This window comes from Helianthus annuus, chromosome 1 (assembly GCF_002127325.2).
Source record: "Helianthus annuus cultivar XRQ/B chromosome 1, HanXRQr2.0-SUNRISE, whole genome shotgun sequence".
Taxonomy (NCBI): domain Eukaryota; kingdom Viridiplantae; phylum Streptophyta; class Magnoliopsida; order Asterales; family Asteraceae; genus Helianthus; species Helianthus annuus.
The window spans coordinates 122,776,706-122,784,389 of NC_035433.2; the positions used below are offsets into that span (position 1 = coordinate 122,776,706).

Consider the following 7,684-nt stretch of genomic DNA (forward strand, 5'->3'; position numbering starts at 1 on the left):
AATCTTCATTAATTTAAAAAAAAATTACACTACTTGAAATAAAAAAAAAGAGTTAATTACCGTTTTCGTCCCTATGGTTTGTCAAAAATCACTATTTCTGTACATTAGTTTAAAATGTGCGATTTTAGTCCCCGTGGTTTCACTTTCGTAACCATTTCAATCCATTATTCTGTTAAGTACAGGGACTGAAATGGTTACGAGGTGGACTGAAATGGTTACGAAAGTGAAACCACAAGGACTGAAATCGCAATTTTTAAACTAATGGACTGAAATAGTGATTTTTGACAAACCACAGGGACGAAAACAGTAATTAACTCTGAAAACCGAAAAAAAAAAACAGAATATAAAAAAAACCGAAAAAATAGAAGATGATCTAGAGTCCATATTTTTCCCGATTTTTTTGGCGATGCATTTGCGCAAGGATCAACGCGTCGTCTTGGAGGTGGTCGATCGGTTTGGACAAAAACTCAATCTCCTTTTCCATTTGCCTCGCCTCTTGCATCTCGTTAAAGTTTTTGGTTTCGGCTACTCGTTCTTTCATAATCTCACAACGTTGGTGGCCGAGGTCGCGAATGTCTTGGAGACGACGGTTCATCTCCTCGAAATCTTCCTTCAACTCGAAATCGGAAGACGACTCCACCGTTTTTTTTCCCGGTTCGCTTATCCTTTCTTCTACCGGGCGGTCGGGTCAACTCTTCTTCAAGTTACTCGTCAACGTCCACCACCTCATTTAGATCGACATTGCGACATCCGATGTCGGTGTTTCAGGGTCAACGGAGGATGATGTTTTTGACCGTTTAGCTCGACGTCTACTACTAGACGTCATGGTACCTACTAGCGCCCACTTTGGACTTTTTCGTAGTAGATCCCAACACTTATAGTACGGGAAAGGGCATTTCGTTTTCTCGTACTCTTCCAAAGACTTCGTTAAAACCCCGACGTCACCTTCTCCGCTCGGGCGATTATCGTAGTTACGTTGGTACACTTCTTGAAAGGAATGACACTTGTTGTTGATGTCGGTCCATTTGCTAGAAATGAAATCTTTGTCCCGATGCTCGCCTTTACCCCACGTGCTATAAAAGAGTGCATGAACCCTATCCCAAAAAACGGGGTCCGTTTGAAAGTTTGCTAAAAATTGAAAAAATAAAAGTAAAATATAAGTTGTATGTTAAAAATAAAAGTAAAAATATAAGTAAAAAAATAAGTAAAAAAAAATATAAAAGTTACCAATTTCGTGGTCCTCCGAAACGTCGAGCCACGCCCGAGCCAACGTGAATTCCTCCTCCTTCGTCCAATTAAGGTAAGTATTTTTACGTCGAGGTTCGTTCGCTTCCTTCTTCTTATGCGACCTTCTGCCGCGTTTCGATTTCTCTGCCACCGGTTCGGGTTGCGTCTCCGGCACGACATCGACATCGGGTTCGGCTTGTTGTTGTGAAGGTTGCGACCCGCCGGCTTGACCAAAGCCAAAAGTGGGTTGCACGAATGGAGTAGCGCCATTCAAGTAAGCCGCGTACGTTAACATGCTCGGGTCCATGTCTTGAAGGTTAAACGGGTGTTGCGGTTGGGTTGTGTTAGGGTTCATGGGTCTTGAGGGGACACCAAATGGGGGTCAGAATGGATGCATGTTTGTATAAAATATAGAAGAAGTAGGAGAGAAAGATTGAGAATGTTTGAGTTTTCTTATAAAAAATATGGGAAAGTGGGTAAATATATATATAGTAGGTTAATATTTGAATTAAAAAAAAATAAACAAATGACCGTTTGGCAACGGTCATCTCTCGTCCCAATACAAAATTGAGCATGGTTTAAAAAACGCGCATGTAATTTTTTTCAAAAAACGCTAAAAAACGCCGGTATGTAATGGGCATTGGGCGTGCTTTGGCGTTTTTTTTGAATTTTTTTTTAAAAAAATGTCACACTACGGAGGGTCTTACAAGCATTGTCAAAGCCTATGGGTTTTGGGCACTTTAATAGACAAAACAAGAAGAATGGGGGATTTGGAAACTTTCGTTTATATTTTTTTTCTTATTAGAGGTAAAATTTTCTTTTTGAATAATCCTTGGTTAAAAGCAAATGTTCATTCCCTCTAATAAGAAAAAGTATTACGTTCAAACAATTAGCTTATAACATATACAAAGAAAACTAAAAGCGAAATTTCAACATCAATCATGTGCATAATTTATTAAAAAAAATAAAAGTATAAATGTGCATAATTTATTGAAAAAAATAAAAGTATATCACGTACTTAAAAATATATGTGGTTACTACTTGCATTCATTTTAGAGAAAAATGCAATTTGCGTCCTTGTGGTATGTGCCAAACATCAACCTGAGCCCTTAAATTCATTTTTTGGTTTTTTGAGCCCCTGGCCTTATAAATTCATAACAGTTTGAGTCATCCTGTCACACTGCCATTTGTTTGACTATTTGAGCCAAGGGTAAGACCGTCTTTTGTCATCTCTTCCCTTCTAAAAACCCCAAATAGCTTTATTAAGCTAAATACATATAAACAGAAACAATCCTTTCTCTCTCTCTCTCTCTCTAAACAAATCCTTCTCTCGTATGTGCAAGAAGCAAATGTGAACACTGCAAAGTTCTTTCATAGGTTTCAATAAGCATTGAGCTATTACTCCGGTGTCTGACAAGCATTGAGCTATTACTCCGGTGTTTGAGACTGTTGACTACGGTGATGGTTGGGAGCTCCCCCAAGCACACATATTCAAGGTAATTCTTGGAGTAACATACTCGTCTTCATCTTATTATCAAAAGACCCAACATCTTAATTTCTAACTATGATTATAGAAATCGAATTTTGGATTATTATAAAATAGCGGTTCTAGGGTTCTTAATGGGGAAGAAGACAAAGTGAACAATTGGTTCAAATATTTTTTAGTTTCAGCTTTAAAACAAAAAAGACAATCCAGGCCTACTTGTTGCAATGTTGCTTCTTCCTATAGACGACCCTGTTCGAGTCCCTCGTGGTCAAATGTTTTGTTTTATTTTCTTATGAATCTGGGTGATAAATGGGATCCAAGTCTGAACCACAGACCTTATTTTCAAATACAACAAAGTAAGTATGCGTGTATATTAGTGAAAAGTAATTATCATGGAATATAAAATTGCCATAAATAACACCATCAAAATCTTCTAAATGTTTAGTCATCATCATTTTTTTTTCCCAGATCATTCAACAATTATCCTTCACACTTACCCTCAAACAGTCAGCACCACCCAGTGTTAGTGATTTGTCGGAGATGAAGGTTGTGGTGCTTTTGGAGATGGTGGTGTTGGTTGCTCAAGGTTGAAGGAATGAAGGTGGTGGCCACACGATGGTGGTGGGATAAAGAGAGGGATAAGATATGGTGGTGTTGATTATTAAATCAATGATTTCTTAACAAAATATTTCACTCATACCATAGGGATGCAAAGTGTTATTAATATATGCCAAAAGACGGTCTTACCCCTGGCTCAAACAGTCAAACTGACGGCACATTGACGGAGGGACTCAAAGTGTTATGAATTCATAAGTTCAGCGGCTCAAAAAACAAAAAAAATGAATTTAGAGGCTCAGGTTGATGTTTCACACAAACCACAGGGACGCAAATTGCATTTTTCTCTTCATTTTATTATAAATTATTAGTTTGATCTAAATCTATAATACTATAAAAAGGAGAAGTGATGTACAAGATGGTAATTTTGCCATATTTACAACTTATAAAACATCATGTACAAGGATGTATAAGCCATTTTAAAAGGGTTTTACTCAAAATTTTAAGACACTTCAGGGGTAAACTAGGCTTTTCACCCAATGAATTAAATGGGATTTGATGCTAGCCTGCAAATGAAGCGTCTCGCCTCCATACCACACACGGTTACATATCTCTCCTCATCTCTACGAAAACCACCTCAAATCTTATTATTCTCCTTCGTCACTCTCATCCACCACCCCTACGCCACCATAACCGCTGCCATGGGAGACGATTCCGGCATGGACGCTCTTCACATTCTCGAGTTTTCGTTTAACTTCAATCGCTTATCTAAATTTGTTTTCATTGCGGCCGTAACCCCAACTCAAATCCTCATCCAACTGTCTTAGAGGTATAATATTTCAGATTTGTTATCTTTTAGTTTTGAAATTCGATTATATAAAACCCTAGATGTTTTGTGTTAATTGACGTTTGTTTCTATCCAAGTTCGGGTTTTTATTTGGGGGTTTATGTTAGTTTGAAGCTGTGTGATTGATGAAGAAAGTAATAGATAAGATGATCAATTGGGAATTTCTTGTGGAATAAAAGGATTTCTTTTGTTAAATGGGAGTAGAAGTGTTTTAAATTAGGTTAAATAAATTTGTAAATTAGCAATTTTGTGTAACCATTTGAATCTATGATGGTTAGTTATGTTGTAGCTGGTTTGAAGTTGGATGACTTGATACTGATTACTTGATTTGTCGATACCTCGATAGTTATAAGAGGAATCTGTTTATCTGCCCCTTCACAGAACATGTTATTGTGACCTCAAGTCACATTAATTAAATAATTAGTTCCATAAGGACAGTCGAAACGCCCCTTAATGATTATGATTTTCTGATTATTTTTGGGTAAAATAATAAGACACTAAAAATTCAGAATAGGTGACCTCAATTAGGTTTTTTTTGTTTCAATGTTAGTTGGTGTTGATTGTCTTACAGATTAGATCAACTTCATCCTCAATGGCACCACAACGCTTTCATGACGTTCGAGAAAGTGCCCGATCAGATGTTCCTACCATGCTCCATTTGTGCGCAGAGGTAACACGTTATTGATTATATGTATAAACGGAGATTTGTATGATTTATCGAGTTTAAGTTTTTGATAATATAATGAATTAAGTTTGGTTCTGATTAATCACGATTATAGTATGAGTTTTGTGGATTATTTAGATCAAATCATCTATCGGTTTTTACACCTAATTGTGAATTCAATTCACTTCACGGAAGTACTGGGAGCTTTGTGTGTTAATAGGGGTCTTGGGGCGGACCTGTTTCGGATCTTGTTAAATTTTATAAGAACTATCTTAAAGATTTGAACAAAAAGGTATCCGGTCAATTTTTAAGAAGGCAGCATGTAGTCAGGTTAGTCTCTCCTCTACCCTTTTGGCCAATTTTTGGAAAACAAAAGTCAGCATAATGCCTTTTTGGGTCGGTTTATGTCAGCTAGGGCTGTGTAACAATGTCCGATTTGTGACAGTCACCTCTATTTCCATCCCACCCCCAGTTAAGAACAACACATTGATTAACGATGAAGAAGCATACAGGATGATATTGGAGATCCAGGGTTTGGTCGAAGGTTTCATGGTAAGCCAATTTCGTGTTTTATACAGCTTAATGCATTCTGGTTGAAATGGGCATGTTTCGATTTTGCTTTATATCAAATTGGCCAGATATGATATGTTTTTGTAAATGGTAATCAAATGTGCTCTGTAAAAGTTAATTCTTTCTTCGCAATAATCAGAGTATTATATAGTATATTTCCTGTAAGAATTGTAATTCAACATGTGTTGTTGGGTTGATGCAGGTACAACTAGGTAATTATCTTATATATAAGACTATTAGAAAGTTGAGTGATTGGATAAGGAGCCAGTCTTGTCGACTAAGCCTTGCAAAACAGGTAGGTTGAGTGATGAATCAGACTGGGTTTGGGTGAAAACGGGTTTTGAGAAAAAAATGCGTTCGGCTGGTGATCCAATTGTGTAAACTAGCAGATGTGGGCGCCAAAACATATATTCTACAAATTGGCACACGATGTCAACATCTGTACTTTTTTTGGAGACTAGATCTAGAGGGTCTGTTTCGTTCATCTACGAGTTTTGACCCATTTTTATCAAGTTCGTCTCTCTTGGCGATTAAGGTAACCATTGCACCCCTTTCTTTTTATTTATTTTTCCCATTTATCTCTAAGAGTTTAAAATTTAACTTCATAAAATCAAATCTTACAAGTTAGAAATAACAAAACATCGTGTATATTTTTACATGACACATTACTTCCATTTATTATTAATTTTTCATGTAAACCAAGGGCTTCCATCGATTTACTTATGGATGAGAAGGTAGATTATATTTAGTTTCTAAACATTTTTCCCGCCCAGTTAGATTATACGTTTCAATTGTGATTCCGAGATTCTGACAACAGATCATTTATTTACGTCATGTTAGGTGTCTACGGTGATTTAGCAGCGTGTTAGTGTGTGGTCCGGTGTTCTGCAAATTTTCGCCTTTTCGGTTAGAGGCCTTTTGGAGTTTCACTGTCATGTGGGATTGTCAAAGCAAAAATTAGAAGTGTTTCATGGCATTGTCATATTGGTGTGTTGGCGGATATGGAAAGTGAGGAATGAGATGTTTTTTCCCGAGTATCGAGGTGGAAATAAAAGACATTATAGGAGACGTAAGGTCTATATGGTTATTTTGGTTCAAGAATATATCAAAGGGTAAATCGTTAGAATGGTCAAAAAAAAAAAAAAATGGCACAATCCCATTTTTGTTCCATCAGATCCTTGTTTCCTAATTAATGAGATTTGAGAGGTGTTTAGCAGTATACATACTGTAGGGTTTTTTTCCATAAAAAACAAGCAAGGTGTGACTGGTAAGTTGACTTTTGGACTTTGACAACATGTTTTTTCAACTATTATGACCAGATTGTTCAATCTACTTGGAAGCTTTAGTGGAGATAATAGTAATATGGTATTAGGGGGATGATGTTCATCAAGTATCTTTATAAAAGTTTTAAAGAAGTGAGTTGAAGTTTAGTTTTGTTAAGGTCTTTGACTAAATGAAAAGGTCAACTGTTGAGTTAAGTGTTTATAAATTGATTGTTTTTGTTAGAAAATAAAATTTATTAACGGTTGAAATATTTTTTAAGGGGTTTAGATAAATACAGTGAAGTAGTGAACTGAAGTTTAGTAAAAGTTTTATGCCATATAAGGGGATATAGAAGATCTAGGGTTGCATTCTTATAAATATTCTTACAATACCTATTTTATAAATATCTTACGTTTGCATTTCGTTTCTTTGATTACGAGTCTATTTAATGTTGGTTAGGGTTCTTCCCTTTTGATTTGGTTGCTTTGTCTATGTCGATAGTGTCCAGCTGTCTTTTTAAACATGTTTTTTTAAAAATTTTGATAGAGTCCAACAAGTGGTGGTTTGGAAACCAATGTATTAGAAACTTTAACATTACCAATATGCAACCTCAGTGGTGGTTGTTGTAGAGCAGGTTAATACTACCATTTATGCAATGTGTCGCGGCAACGCGCGGGCATTCCCACTAGTTTTATTAAAAAGGTCAGCTTTAGCAGGACCAAAATCAAGCCAATGATCTCTTAATCAATCAATAAATGTAAACAAAATTAAAGTTTAAAGGCATTTTAATATGCTTAACCAATAGTTGAATATTTTAATATGCTTAACCAATAGTTGAATACTTTTTCCTTTTCCCTTTTCACGTTGCCAACAAGACTCTTGGCTTTGTAGTATTGGATTATCAACCACGCTTTTTCCTTTTTCGTTATTGCATATCTATCACTCTAGCTTCAATTATTAATATTAAAATTATATGATCATGTAACATTAAGAAGCGTCACATTTCTTACATAACCGGTTTTAATTAAATAATGTGTCCAAGTCTCTTGGCTTAATGACACCAAGTGTTTAT

At 36.0% G+C, this 7,684-nt stretch overlaps 1 long non-coding RNA gene across 10 annotated transcripts; it reads left to right on the forward strand.

Annotated features, from left to right (window-relative positions):
• Positions 1 to 2,491: 2,491 nt before the first annotated feature.
• On the forward strand, positions 2,492 to 6,658 carry LOC110873069. 10 transcript variants are annotated; one of them, XR_002554925.2, is made up of 6 exons: positions 2,493 to 2,723; positions 3,182 to 4,097; positions 4,687 to 4,785; positions 4,918 to 5,331; positions 5,552 to 5,884; positions 6,190 to 6,658. It is a non-coding gene; the product is annotated as an uncharacterized LOC110873069 (long non-coding RNA). The 10 variants fall into 10 exon arrangements; XR_004860044.1 differs by having other exon boundaries at positions 2,492 to 2,723; positions 3,182 to 5,109; positions 5,225 to 5,331; XR_004860034.1 differs by having other exon boundaries at positions 3,182 to 5,109; positions 5,191 to 5,331.
• Positions 6,659 to 7,684: the final 1,026 nt, after the last annotated feature.